The 14,873-nt window shown below is 49.9% G+C and overlaps 1 long non-coding RNA gene across 1 annotated transcript in view; it reads left to right on the top strand.

Annotated features, from left to right (window-relative positions):
• Positions 1 to 14,373, top strand: part of LOC136602828 (uncharacterized) — a 125,426-nt gene extending 111,053 nt beyond the window's left edge. Inside the window, exon 3 of the long non-coding RNA XR_010789565.1 lies at positions 14,116 to 14,373. This is a non-coding gene — a long non-coding RNA (uncharacterized lncRNA). The remainder of the gene's footprint in view (positions 1 to 14,115) is intronic.
• The last annotated feature ends 500 nt before the right edge of the window (positions 14,374 to 14,873 follow it).

Genomic DNA, 14,873 nt, shown 5'->3' with positions numbered 1-14,873 from the left:
TCGCGGAAACACACAGGGAGGACCACACAGACCCCCCCATTAAATGGGAGGCCCTGAAGTGCGTCCTACGAGGCGTCTTCATCTCCCATGGATCCCGCTTAAAAAAAGACAGGTCAGCAAAACTGAAAAGACTCTTAGAAGAATTACAGACAAAAGAGAGACTAAACAAAGGTAGACCCACAGAGAACACGAAAGTGGAAATCTCCACAATTCGTCAACAAATCCTCTCGATACTCGACCAAAGGACACTAGGATTCAGAGACAAGATGCGCAGATGCGCGTTCGAGTATGGAGATAAATGTGGGAAATGGCTCTCAAAGACCCTACACCCCAAGGCCCCCCTGACTTATATCCCGAAAATACAAAAGCGACAGGGAGGAGTAGCCCACTCAACTACCGAAATTCTCGAGGCCTTCCGCGAATACTATAGCAGCCTATATAACATAGAGAGAGACCCCGCTCGGACCCCGAGGGACAGTGAAGTCGAGGAATACCTAGACAGCCACGCTCCTGGACCTATAGATCCAGAAGCGTCCGCGGAAATGGAAGAGGACTTCTCCCCCACAGAAGTCTCAGCCCTCATCAAAGAGCTAAAAGTAGGCAAGAGCCCGGGCCCAGACGGACTGACCCCAAAATTCTATAAACTATTCAAAAACGAATTAGCCCCATTGCTGACCAATTCTTTCAATGCAATAAACAGAGGCTGCCCCTTCCCGACTCAGGCCTTGCAGGCACACCTGGTCGTAATACCCAAACCGGGAAAAGACGCTACGGAGTGCGGTAGTTACAGGCCTATTTCACTCCTAAACGTAGACGTTAAACTTTTCGCCAAGTCAATCGCCACCCGACTTCAGCCATACATCCCGAAACTAATACATAGAGACCAGGTGGGGTTTGTCCCGGGAAGAGAGGGGAGGGACAATATAATAAAAACCATGTCACTGATCTCGCGGGCCCGACAAGAGAGGTCTCCATTAGGCCTTATGGCGGTCGACGCCGAAAAGGCCTTCGACAGGGTCGGATGGAGGTTCTTAGAGGGCACACTGGGGAGAGTGGGACTGGGGCCCCGCATGAGGGAGTGGATTATGGCGCTATACGGGAACCCCTCGGCGAGGATCAGAATCAACGGCGCCCTCTCAGATAACATCCCCATACGAAACGGAACGCGACAGGGCTGCCCGCTGTCCCCCTTTTTATACATATTGACGATGGAGTCCCTGGCCAACGCCATAAGAAAAAACGATGCCATAAGAGGGGTTAAACTGGGCCAGAGGGAGCTTAAACTCTCTTTATTCGCAGACGACCTCCTGCTATATTTATCCTGCCCGAGAATAGGGATCCCGGTTCTTCTGCAGGAATTCGACAAATTTAGTGCGATTAGCAACTTCAAAATCAACCTGCAAAAAACCGAAATGCTAAATATCTCCCTCCCAAGGGACGAAGCACACTCCCTACAGGAACTTTTCCCACTCAAATGGCAATCGAAATCCCTCAAATACTTAGGAATACAACTGCCGGAAGACCCCGCAAACGTATACGACCTAAACTTTAAACCCTTCCTAACAAACTTAGAGAGAGACCTGGGGAAATGGAGTCCCCTCTTCCTATCCTGGGCGGGAAGGGTGAACGCGGTCAAAATGGACGTCTTACCAAAGTTCCTGTACATATGCCAAGCATTCCCCATAAAACTGCACAGGGCCTATTTTAAGCACATCCGCTCCCTGATTACTAAGTTTGTCTGGCGAGGCCGCAGTCCCAGACTTAAATACAGAACCCTGACCAGAGACAAACCCAGGGGAGGCCTGGGCCTCCCAGACTTTTCACTGTATTATAAAGCTAACATAGCGAACTGCGTGCTAAACCTGCTCAGGAACCGGAGCTCCAAACTCTGGGTTGAACTAGAATACGACCTAGATGCCAGGCAGACGCAGGGAGTATTCTGGATCCCGCAGACCTTAATTAGGCGCCTTACAGTAATGTCCCCACTGCTGAACCAGCTAACAAGAGCCTGGTCGGGCTTTGCAAGGGATACAGAACTGATCTCAGTGCCAGGCCCCTTCACACCTCTACTAGCTAACCCCCAATTTGAGGCCTTCCTACACCGAAAAACCCTAGCGACCACGTCAATAAACCCCGCGCCACGACTAAGAGACGTAATGACAGGAGACAATCTGAAACCACTGACGGAACTATTTGAAGGACGCATCGTTCCACCAGGGACGTGGCTAGAATACTTCCAGCTGAGGAGTGCGATAGACACCCTGGGTCCTGAGTCCCGGGGGGCGGAAGACCCCACTGACTTTGAAAAATTGTGCATGTCCACAGCCCCCATCAGCCACCCAATCTCAGTACTTTATAAGATGATGCTGGACCGGGAGATGGGGGATGGTCCCCTAGACTTTGTCCACGCGTGGGAAGAAGAATTGGGAAGGCACCTGCAGCCGAATGATTGGGTCAAAGCGTTTGCCCTGACACACAAGGGGTCGGTATACTCCAGACTCCAAGAACTAAATTTTAAAATAATCTCTCGCTGGTACAGAACCCCAGCCAGGGGTTGCCAATGAGCAACCAGTTTTTCAGTCTTGATTTTTGTGCATTCCTGGGATCAGAACTATAAGGGGACTAAAGTACATTCGTGTGAAGGAGCCCTCGGCGCAATTTTATGCATATGAGAGCGAATTTGCTTACCCCCTTAGACTCTAATGGAATATCGGGAGCGCAAATGCACGTAAAAATCATTGCGGTTTCTGCGACCGCTTTTCTGCTAAATTTAGCACGCCGTGTGAAAGAGGCCCTAGGGCTTCGGCAGACGAGTGTACACGCCAAGACTATTGTCGCAGTGGAGCGTATTTGTGCATAAACAAGGTTTACAGTAATCGGGTTGCGCTTGAAATGCCAGTTCACACGCGCGTTCACCCCTTTCCGTGGCATACAGTGGCGATGGTCATCTTCTCCCTGCGACGGCCGCCGGGTCACAACCCTTTCCTGTCATTTTTGTATATAAAACGCAGAAAGATGAGGTGAGAAACACCCTTAGGGTCAGGGGCGTACCTAAAGGCTCAAGGGCCCGGGTGCAAAAGTTCAGCTCAGGGCCCCCCCTTACCTTTCTCACCGCGTACCCATACCTAAATCATGCTGCATACAGCTGCAAAACGAATTTCCATACATGAATTAGCCCTATTAACGCGTTTCCTGCACTAGATGAAAATCACACACACACACCACTTTTTATTGCGGTATACTGCTTCCATTGATTTGAATGCGATTACTCAGACGTGAGCTCGGAAGCGGTGATTTTTAAGCGCTATCTGTCCTGTATTTGCGTTTTCTAACGCACCTCCCCACCTATCACAATTGTGGGGTGCATTAAAACCGCTTTACCATGCGTTCAAAAGTGCTGCTAAAAATTGAGGTAAAAAACCCACGATTTTAAGCTGTGTTTTCTGAATGCACGTCTTAGAGCAGCCCTAGGCCCCGTGCACACGGGCGGAAATTCCGCTGCCGGATTTCCCGCAGAATTTCCACCCATGGAAGCTGCTATAGGATTGCGTTAGAAAACGCAATCCTAGGCAGACGGCCGCGGTTTGTCCGCGCGAAATCACACGTGGAAAACAAACCGCGGCATGCTCTATTTCTGTGCAGGGATCGCAGAGCCCCACACAGAAACGTCACTCCCCGGCCGCTGGCACCGGTCTGCGCATTTAGGACGGCAACTCCCACAGCCTAGAAGTTTGTATGATCTAGAGCAGGGGTCCCCAACCGCCGGGCCGCGGCCCGGGGCCGGGCCGTTGGGTGCTTAGCGCCGGTCCGCGGCACCGCCGGGAACTTTTACTCTAAACACAAGGCCCGCGGGCCGAATCCGGCCCGCTGCCTTGTGCTATGTGGCCCGCGGCGTGCCGACGCCGCTGACCACCGAAGCGATTACCAGCGAGGGCGCCGCAGCTCCCCGCTGGTAATCGCGCTGATGCCGGCGCACACTGACGTCTGTGCAGCCAGGATACTCTTCCCCGAGTCCCCTGCTCATTAGTTCCGCAGGAGAGGACTCGGGGAGGAAGCGTTCCGGGCTGACGTCAGGGCAAGCAGACAGAGAGCGACAGCAGGGAGGAGGTAAGTATATGGGTTGGGGGGCTACTTATTACAGGGGAAGGGGCTGCCTATTACTGGGGGGGCTGGTTATTACTGGGGAAGGGGCTGCCTATTACTGGGGGGCTACTTATTACAGGGGAAGGGGCTGCCTATTACTGGGGGGGGCTACTTACTACTGGGGGACCTGCTTATTACAGGGGGGTTGCTTACTGGGGAGGGGGGAGGGGGTGTGCTTATTACTGGGGGGAGGGCTACTTATTACAGGGGAAGGGGCTGCTTATTACTGGGGGGGGGGCTACTTATTACAGGGGAAGGGGCTGCCTATTACTGGGGGGCTGCCTATTACGGGGGGGCTGCCTATTACTGGGGGGGGGGACCTGCTTATTACTGGAGGGGTTGCTTACTGGGGGGGCTGCTTATTACTGGGGGGGGGGGGCTACTTATTACAGGGGAAGGGGCTGCCTATTACGGGGGGGCTGCCTATTACTGGGGGGGGGGGGACCTGCTTATTACTGGAGGGGTTGCTTACTGGGGGGGCTGCTTATTACTGGGGGGGGGCTACTTATTACAGGGGAAGGGGCTGCCTATTACTGGGGGGGGGCTGCTTATTACTGGGGGGAACCTGCTTATTACTGGGGGGGGTGTTCTTATTACAGGGGAATGGGGTTGCTTATTACTGTGGGGGCTGGTTATTACTGGGGGGGGGACCTGCGTATTACTGGGGGGGATTGCTTACTGGGGGGGGCTGCTTATTACTGGGGTGGGGACTACTTATTACAGGGGAAGGGGCTGCCTATTACTAAGGAGGCTGCCTATTACTTGGGGGGGGGCGCTGCCTATTACTTGGGGGGGGCGCTGCCTATTACTGGGGGTGGGGCGCTGCCTATTACTGGGGGGGGGACCTGCTTATTACTGGGGGGGGGGGACCTGCTTATTACAGGGGGAGGGGCTGCTAATTACTGAGAGGTGGGGGCTGTCTATTACTGAGGGATGGGGGCTGTCTATTACTGGGGGGGGGGAGATAAATTATATGCTGCCCTATGTGTGTTCTGGGGGGGGGGGATTATACACTACCCTATGTGTGTACTGCCAGGACATTCTAATGTCATAACTAAATAAGAATGCACTAAACTCCAACCCCATTCATAACCCCGCCCCCTTCATAACCCCGCCCCCTATAACCAAAGCCCCGCCCATGTCCCGCCCAACCCTGCCGGGCCTTGTAAAAATGGTCTTGCTTGAAGCCGGTCCCTGGTGCCAAAAAGGTTGGGGACCACTGATCTAGAGCACAGGTGTCAAACAATGCCCGCAGGCCGAATCCGGCCCGCCGCCTATGCAGTAAGTTCCCTCACTCCTCCGTGCTGCTGTCAGTAGGCAGTCTGCTCTCGGCTTGTTCTGTCTAATGCAGACAGTAATAGAGGAGTGCCGATAGCAGACTGACAACGGCCGCGGAGGAGGGAAGGGGAATGCAGAGAACATGATCTCTGCAGCAAGGAGAGCATCGCTGAGGAGGAGCAGCTGCAGGGTGAGAGCCTTGTGTGTGTGTGTGTATATATGTGTGTGTGGTTTCTGCGAGTGGATTACGCAATTCCGACCCGCTAATTGGGGGGAATTGTGTAATCCAATGCATGCGATTGATCCGTGGATTACCGTTGATCAAGCGCATGCAGAACCCGTAATTCCTCTCCGGTCATGTGTGACCGGCCTAATGTTAGTTCCCTACTTTATCATGTGACCGGGGACCGCTCAACGAGGCCCCCGGTCACTGCTCCAAGCACGCAGCAACCATTGGTCGCTGGGAGCAAGGAGATTTAAAATTTCCTGGGCTCCCCAGCTCCTGCGAATGTGTCCGGCATTCTGCCGGCGGGCGCATACCCAGGAGCTGGCAGGATCCATGGAGGATAATCGCATCTGGATTCAAATGCGGAAGCCTCCGAGAAGATGTTTCATCTCCTCTCACCGATCGCTTCGGTGAGGGGAGATGAAACTGCCACTTTTTAAAGAACTTTTACGTGATCGCCATTATGCATTGGATAACGGCGATCACGTGACCAGTAACCGTATACCGCGGCTCCCCGTGACATCTCCAGGCTCTTGGCGACCTTTGGTAGCCAGCAGCAGGGAGATGTTACATTTATTGGGCAATCTTTCACTTTTGCGCATGCGTCCGCCATCATGCTGACGGGCGCATGCGCAGAAGCTGGGGTAAGGTCCACGGATCAACATCCCACCAGGGAACAAATCCGGGACCTTGGGTACGTAATTTCATCCCCCTTACGGATACGATCCGTAAGGGGAGATGAAACTTTAACTTTTTAAACTTTTAACTTTTTTTTTTTTTTTACTTTTTAACTTTATATGATCACCGTTATCCCAGTCATATCTCCCTGCACTCGGCTATCTGTGACAGCCGGGTGCAGGGAGATTTTGAATTTGCCGGGCTCGCCGGCTTCTGCGCATGCGCGCCACATTATTTAGATCCCACATTTTCAGAAATTAATGCAATTTAGATTAAAAAAAAAAAAAAAGTGTTCGGGTAATGTGCTATTCTAAAATTTTTTCCCCCAAAATCATTTTCATGTGCACTGACACCCCAAAATGGATACCCCTGTTTGTATTGTTTTCAGAAATGTACCCATTGTGGCCCTAATGTTATGTTAGTATGCACAAATAGGACCCAAAATGTAATCAGTACTATGTGGCTTTCTGAACAGACTGTTATGATCGTGTGGGCAGATTTAGCAGACTGCCAACACCATCGTGACCAAAGGACTAGTAGTCTAGTAGTATACATGCACACAGGAAATTCACATGGAATCCATGCCACTGACCCTGTGCTAAAAGGGGGGGGGGGGGGTCGACAGTGGCCCAACCTAAGCGTAGACATCGCCCAAATAAGAGGGCGGCCCAGCGGTCTTCGGAACTGGGCCATAGCTGATCCTAGGAGCCACAGAACAGGACACACGCATGGCATATAACAGAGACGGAACAGAATACACAGAGATAGAAAACACTGCATACAGAAGCCAAAAATGCAACCACTACTAACAGATAGGCTGATTATAAAGAACAGGTATTACTTGACATTTTAGACAAAACGTGAAGCTAGCGGGCGAACTTCTAAGCTCCTGGTTATACCGCTATTCCCTACACTAACCATGAGTCCAGGAGACCCGGACAACGATCACACAGGAGATCTCTAATAAATCTCTAAACCGCTATAAGCTACATACTGTCCCTGCTTTTCTTCACCACAACTTTAATAGATCCAGACATCTCATTTGGACAATTAGTATGTTTTTCCGAAGCTTTGTTAGCTGTGTGCTAATTTGGTACAGTATTGTGAGAAAATAAATAAAAGCTATTAGTGTATCCAAAAATGCCAAATAAAAAATAAAAATTCAAAAATTTTATGTAATCTGTTATCCGGCCTATAAAATGAAATTTTAGCACAGCAAATTATTGTCCAAATTCGACGTACGTGTACACACGCGTACGTACATACACACGCGTACGTACACACGCGTACGTACATACACACGCGTACGTACACACGCGTACGTACGTACATACATACACGCACGTACATACATAAACGCATGTACGTACATACATACACGCACGTACATGCACGTACGTACATACATACATACACGTACGTACATACATACACGCACGTACGTACATACATACACGCACGTACGTACATACATACACGTACGTACATACATACATACATGCACGTACGTACATACATACACGCACGTACGTACATACATTGTGCATTTCGATCGCACAAAAAAATACGCAGCATACTATATTTTCTCGCACATTCTCATAGGGAAAGAACGCATATTATACTAATTGTCTATTTCACTAGCTGAGATAATCGTTGCGTGTTATTTCTTTGTCTGTGCAAATATGCGTAAGCTCGTCGGAATCCAGCCTAAATGTAAAAATATATCTTTATAAGGCCATTTTCACACTGTTTTTCCTCTCACTACGGTTCCATGTGTTTTTGGCGCTGCACTCCCATGTGTATCCAACATGTCCAACATGTCGGGGCTTCCTCTATATCAGTGATGGCGAACCTTTTAGAGACTGGGTACCCAAACTGCAACACAAAAGCCACTTATTTATCGCAAAGTGCCAACGTGTCAGGGGCGGGGCTGATCAGGACGTATGATTTTACCCCGTCGTTCTAAAAAGGACAGGGCCTCTTTAACCCTCTGCAATCCAATTTTGGATTCGGGGTTGCCTAGGGGCTTTTCTTTTTCTGCCTTATACTATGGCGCCTTCTGCTGGCTAAAGTTAGGGCTCCTTCCCACGGAGGGATTTCCGCTGCGTAATACGCTGCGTAAGTCCGCTGCATTGCCCGCAGCTATTAGGTTCTATTGAACCTAATAGCTCAATGCTCACGGTGCGGAATTCCATCGCGGAATTCCGCACTGTGAAATCACCCGACCTCACCCGCGGTATGCTTTATTTGCCGCGGGTGTACGCGTGGCCGGCCTCCATTCTAGTCAATGGAAGCCATCCGTCACGCTATCTTCCGCTGTAGCACAGCGGAAGATAGAGTAAAAACCGCTTCCCCGCCCACCGCCAGCCGCATCATATGACCCAGTAGATTTTGGTAGGCCGCTGTCTCCCCCTTGTGTGCTGCATTAAAAATGCACTCAGCTAAAAATAAAAAAAGGTCCAGTTCTGTGGCTTCTCGGAGGAGATAGGGTTTCCCCCACCTCCCGTCTCCAAGCTGCAGTGGAGACTGACTAACATGGCTGCCGGTATTTATACTTCTAAATTGATGACCTCACAATGCAGTGACATCAGCCTGCCAGACACCTGGCTCATTTGCATACAGTGTGTTGCAATAATAAAGTAATACAGTAACAAATATAAGTAAGGTAAAGGTATTGGGGCACAATCATTTGGCATAGTTTTGGCGCAGAGATTAGCGGTAGCTTGTGTGCTTGTCAAGAATCTGGCACTAGTTTTTGCTTAATGTTAAATATTCTTTAGGACTCCTTCACACGGGCGCAGCAATCTACAGCCGCAGTGAGGCTGAAAAAAACAAAAAAAACGCGTAATCATGCTATACTTCCGCCATGTATCACGTGATGCATGGCTTCAATTGACTGCAATGGACGCCGGCTGCGCGTTTTCCCGTGGCAATTAGAACATGGCACGATTTCTTTCATGCTGTGTGAACATTTAAAGGCAGTAAGCTATTATTAGGTTCATGAAACGCGGCAGAAATCCATCCGTGGGCATTAGCCCTAAGTCAGTAGATCATGCCTTGACTCCTCTTTTAGGTCCATTGACTGACTTGCCAAAATATATATTCACCTCAATTCACAGCGCATCTATGCTACAAAATCAGCGTGTATACCAGAACTATCCCCCAAACTATAAAGCTAACGTCACACGGACGAGTGCGATATCGGGCCGTGAATCACTCCCTCGCCAACATGCAATTTCCCCGCGGATGTGAGGCATTTTTATCTCAAAACCGCCTCGCATCACTTCGGGTAAGTAGCCGTGCCGGAGGATAGCTAGGAAAGCTGCAAAACGAATTTCCATACATGAATTAGCCCTATTAACGCGTTTCCTGCGCTAGATGAGAATCACACACACACACCGCTTTTTATTGCGGTATACTGTTTCTATTGATTTGAATGCGATTACTCAGACGTGAGCTCGGAAGCGGTGATTTTTAAGCGCTATCTGTCCTGTATTTGCGTTTTCTAACGCACCTCCCCACCCATCACAATTGTGGGGTGCATTAAAACCGCTTTACCATGCGTTCAAAAGTGCTGCTCAAAATTGAGGTAAAAAACCCACGATTTTAAGCTGTGTTTTCTGAACGCACGTCTTAGAGCAGCCTTAGGCCCCGTGCACACGGGCGGAAATTCCGCTGCCGGATTTCCTGCAGAATTTCCACCCATGGAAGCAGAAAAGAGAACGCAGCAGGTTCTATTTTACCGCGGATATCCGCAGCATAGAGCCTATTGTGCTCCGTGGTCGCGGATATACCCGCAGCCTATACGCAACTATATTGTAAAGAGAATTCTGAAGGCACCCATTGAAACAAATATGTTTGTGTGAAGCGGCCCTTACTGTACTTTTGTTAGCATGAATCAAGCACATTTGCAAGCGCAAAAAAACACGCAACCATGCCGCCGTTTATTGAAATAGGCAATTAGTGTAATTAGAATAATACATGTTCTTCCCCTGCAGAAATGCACGAGAAAATAAAGGGGACTGCTTTTTTTTTGGACAAAATGCGCATGCAAAATACACTTATGTGAAGGAACTCGCTGCAATCAGCGGGTTCTACTGACGTGTATTTAGCATGTATATTTTTCATGCGTAATATGCTACGCAAATACATCTGTGTGAATCTGGCCGAAGAGCCCACGGTGGTATGCGTAAAACGCTGCGTCTCTGCGGTGAGAACACAATCGTGGACATGAGCCCTAAGGCTGGAGCTCTATGGAGTCTTTCGCCATGACATGGGTCATGTGACCAAAGATCGCTGTGCAGCCCTGTGAACTTGCATTCTCAAATATATCAATGGGGTCGCGCAAGTTCCCACAACCTATAGAGTGCTAAAACCTCACCGAGGTTGGATTTTTGCAATATATTGGTCGTAGCTACTTGTGAGTTGTATCGCAACTACATTGTCTTCAGTAAGGCCAGCTGCACACGACCGCTTCACATTCCGAATGCGGGATACCACAGCGGAATCTGGCCGTTACCCCAGCCGGCGACCCTGCGTTCCTGCAGATTCTGTAATGCAGATGACCGCGAGTGTGAAGGAAGTAGCAGTAGTATGTATCTTTCAATGCATGTGATTTGCTGCAGATCCTCCGTGTGGACGACGACTGCGGATTGAATAATAGGAAACCGGTGGTGTGAAGCCGGCCCGAGAGTGTGAGGTCGCAGGGCTATACAGCGATCTTGGTCACGTAGCACTAGTCTCATTGCATGACTACGACTCCGCCGTTCATGGGAGCTCAGTGCTTGACATGACAACTCCCTGCTGTTGGCGCGACCACCAGTCACCCTTAAAAGTCAACAGAAAGTTAAAAAATGGTAAAATGTAATCTTCGCTCATATTCGTGAGGGGAGATGCAATTACATACCTAAGGCCCCCGGATTTACCCTTGGACCTCACCTCAGCTTCTGCGCACACGCCCGTCGTCAACGTTGGCCGATGCAAGAGCCGCAGATTGCCTGAGTAATTTAAGATATCCCTGCTCCTGGCTACCAAACATAGCTGAGAGCCTGGAGATTTCATGGTGGGCCGCAGTACGTGGTCCCCAGTCACGTGATTGCCATTAGCCAATGGATAACGGCGATCATGTAAAAGTAAAAGAGTTACAGCTTCACCTCCTGTCACGAATCCAATCCGTAAGGGAAGGTGAAAATATTTCCCTAAGGCCTCCGGCGATGTCCCCCGACGGGATCCTTATCCTCGGTTGGATAACGGCGATCATGTAAAAGTTAAGAAAAAGTTGAAGTTTAATCTCCCCTCTTTGATCGGTGAGAGGAGATGAAACTTCTTACCGGAGGCCTCCGTATTTGAACCTCGATGTGATCCTCCTTCGTGGACCTTCTCCGGCTTCTGCGCATGAACCTGCCTTAAAATGCCAGACACATGCGCAGCAGCTAGGGAGCCCGGTAAATTTTAAATCTCTGTGCTCCCGGCTAACAAAGGTCACCAAGAGCCTGGAGCAGTGATCGGTGGTCTCGTTGAGCTGTCCCTGGTCACGTGATAAAAAGGTAGCGATCTACCGAAGGCCGGTCTCACACGACTGGATATGTTATACAGCCAGCCGCGGCGAAGGGAAGATCCGGAGCAGGTGAGTAAATTCCGATTTTGGTCTCCCGCACGAAAATGGAGCATGGTCCAGATTTTTTCATGCTCAATTTTTAAAAAAATCACTTTTATTGACCATCCGCGGGTATTTATCTACCCGCGGGTGATCAATGCATCCCTATGGGATGCGGATCCGCGGGCAGGAGAAGAGTTAAAATCCGCCTTAGGCCCCATGTCCACGGGCAAATTCGGATTTTGAATCCGCATCGTTTTTCCTGCACGCGGATCCACGCCCCATAGGGATGCATTAGACACCCGCAGGTAGTAAAATATCTGCGGATGTCATTTTTCCTGCAGGCGCGGGTCCCATGTGCAGAAAAAAATCCGGACATGATACATTCAGGCGTGGGACTCCCGCGGGGACGGCTCCTGCAGGCTTCTATTGAGGCCTATGGAAGCCGTCCGGATCCGCAGGAGACCCGCGCCTGAATTAAACTCACCTGCTCCGGGCAAGCAAGAAGAGGGAGAGTGTGCCAGAGTGGTCCGTGGAAGCAAGAAGACCCAAGACTGAGGATGGAAGATTTGCGGCTACAGATTCAAGAAGCAATCCAGCGGAATGGCGCCGAGTGGCTGGAGGAGTTAATCGCCAGCTGCAGGTCGGGATCGGAGTCGGGGGGGCCACTCGAGCCAGCAGCAAGGGAGCCGGTATCCGGAGAGGGAGCAGCACAAGAGGGGGATGCCGGGCGAGGCCGCCCGAAGCGAAGAAACACCCCCCCCCCCCCCCCGGCGCGACTCAGCCCGAGTCCCACTGCAAAGAGAGGCGGTCATAAGAGCAGTCGCGGCGGCGAGAGGCCGCAAGGAGCAAGACGCGCCATGAGGTTTTTGGCGCCAAATTCAAACCGGGTGTCGGGGAGAGCGCCGGGACCGGTGCCCATCGTGAAATCTCCAGGCTTTCAGCTACGTTTGCTAGCCAGCAACAGGGAGATTTTAAATTACCCCGGCAATCTGGGGTAAGGTCCGCGGATAAATCCGGGGGCTTTAGGTATGTAATTCTTTCATGAGGAAAGATGAAATTTTAAAGTTTTTAACTGTTTACTTGGATAACGGCAATAGCGTGACTGGGGGTCACTCGGGCAGCTGACAACAAGGAGCTGTCATGTCCACAGCCCCCAGGGCTGTAATCCTCAGCATGAGCATGTTTTTATGGCTGTGGGGATTAAAAACACTATAGGGCGGTCAATAAGGGGTTAAGGAGGTACAAAATCAGCGCCATCTCTCTGAGTTTGATGGAGAGGGCAGGGGCGAGAATGAGCAATGTGTCGTCAAATGACGCCTGAGGGTTATGTGCAGGTAAAATGTGTCCTGAGGTTATGATGAGCGTGTGTTTCTATCATGCTGCATATTCTGATGACGGTTAGCAGTAATGAAACTGTCTGTTTTACTAACTGTCCCTACACTACCCCGCAGCCCTCAACGGTTGACCCTCCTCGACCTCTCAGATCGAGGCAGGCCCATCGAGCAAGCTAAGGCAAGCTCTCCGGGTCTACCACAGGGTTTTTCACAGCCCTTGCAACTGGACCACAGCTAGCCTGAGTCCCCTGTATTAGTTTAGTCGCTCTTCTTTGAACCCCCTCCAATACTGTAACATCTTTCCTGAGCACCGGTGATGAAATAAGAACATCTAAAATCTATTTGGTATCTTCGTGTCCATAACAATTTGAACTCTCAAAAAATCAGCATCATTTATGTTGTCAAAAAAAAAGCCAAAATGTCAGAATTGTACTTTTTGGGTCATTCAATTCCCCCCCCAAAAAAAATATCATAAAAAACGATGAAAAAGTGGCATGTAGTCCAAAATGATACCAAGAGAAACCATAGGTTGTCCTGCAAAGTTTTGAGATGGCAGCAAGTAAAGGATTCCCCAAGGGAGCGTGCTCCCTATGTTATGTCGTCTGGCCCTTGTAATCATGGCGGGCCGATGGGTTGCCATGACAACAGGTGTCCCTGCTTGCCATTACCTATGATCACTACTGTAACTGATAAGGCATTGCCGTACGTGTACGTATGTATATATATTTATTATATATGATTGTTCTGACCAGGTTGGGGGAGTAGTGGTCAATGTAAGTGGGTGGAGCGGATCTAGAGATCAGTAATACTGGTGTGATGTGACTGTTAACCTGCTGATTTTTCATCATTTCCTGCAGATCTGACGTCCTTGAGAATGGGAAGGCTGTCCGACAGTGAAGAGACCCTCGACGTTCAGCAATCTTGAAACCCTTTGTTTTATGGACTGCTTTTTGCCTGTGACTCACCTTTTTTTTTTTTTTATAAGCTTTTTCTTTCAAAGAATTATGACGGAGGATCCTGAAAAACTGCGCAATATTTTACACCGATTGAGTAAACAGAAAAGATACCCAAACACAGCGGCCTTTGTTTTATCTGGGAATGACACTTGGTGTAAAATCCACATTTTTAATAAATAATAAAACGTGATTTGAATTTGTTTTTTTGTTTTACCTTATTTATGTTTTTAACTCCTGATTACCCACGCTGTAAAGCCGGCTGCACATGGCTGTGACGGGCTCCGCCATGGAATTCCGGGGCGGAGCCCGTCACGGCGGCCCCAAGAGACCCCAATACTTACCTCCAGTTTCGGAGTCCCGCATGACGCCTCAGCGCGCATGGGCAATCGAGCACGTGACGCACCGCAGCGGCATGTGACGCGGTAGGCGTAGAGGCGGTTTCACACTATCTTCCGCTGTGCTACAGCGGAAGATAGCGTGAATGGACGGCTTCCACAGACTGCAATGGAAGCCGTCCGCGCGTACACCCGCGGCAAATAGAGCATGCCGTGGGTGAGGAGGGGTGACTTTACGGTGCGGAATTCCGCTGTGAAATTCCGCACCGTAAGCATTGAGCTATTAGGTTGAATAGATCCGTCTGTGGGAAGGAGCCTTAAGGC

This window comes from Eleutherodactylus coqui, unplaced genomic scaffold (assembly GCF_035609145.1).
Source record: "Eleutherodactylus coqui strain aEleCoq1 unplaced genomic scaffold, aEleCoq1.hap1 HAP1_SCAFFOLD_57, whole genome shotgun sequence".
Lineage (NCBI taxonomy): Eukaryota > Metazoa > Chordata > Amphibia > Anura > Eleutherodactylidae > Eleutherodactylus > Eleutherodactylus coqui.
The sequence above is the reverse complement of the archived record's forward strand: the minus strand, read 5'-3'. Positions and strand labels throughout refer to the sequence as shown.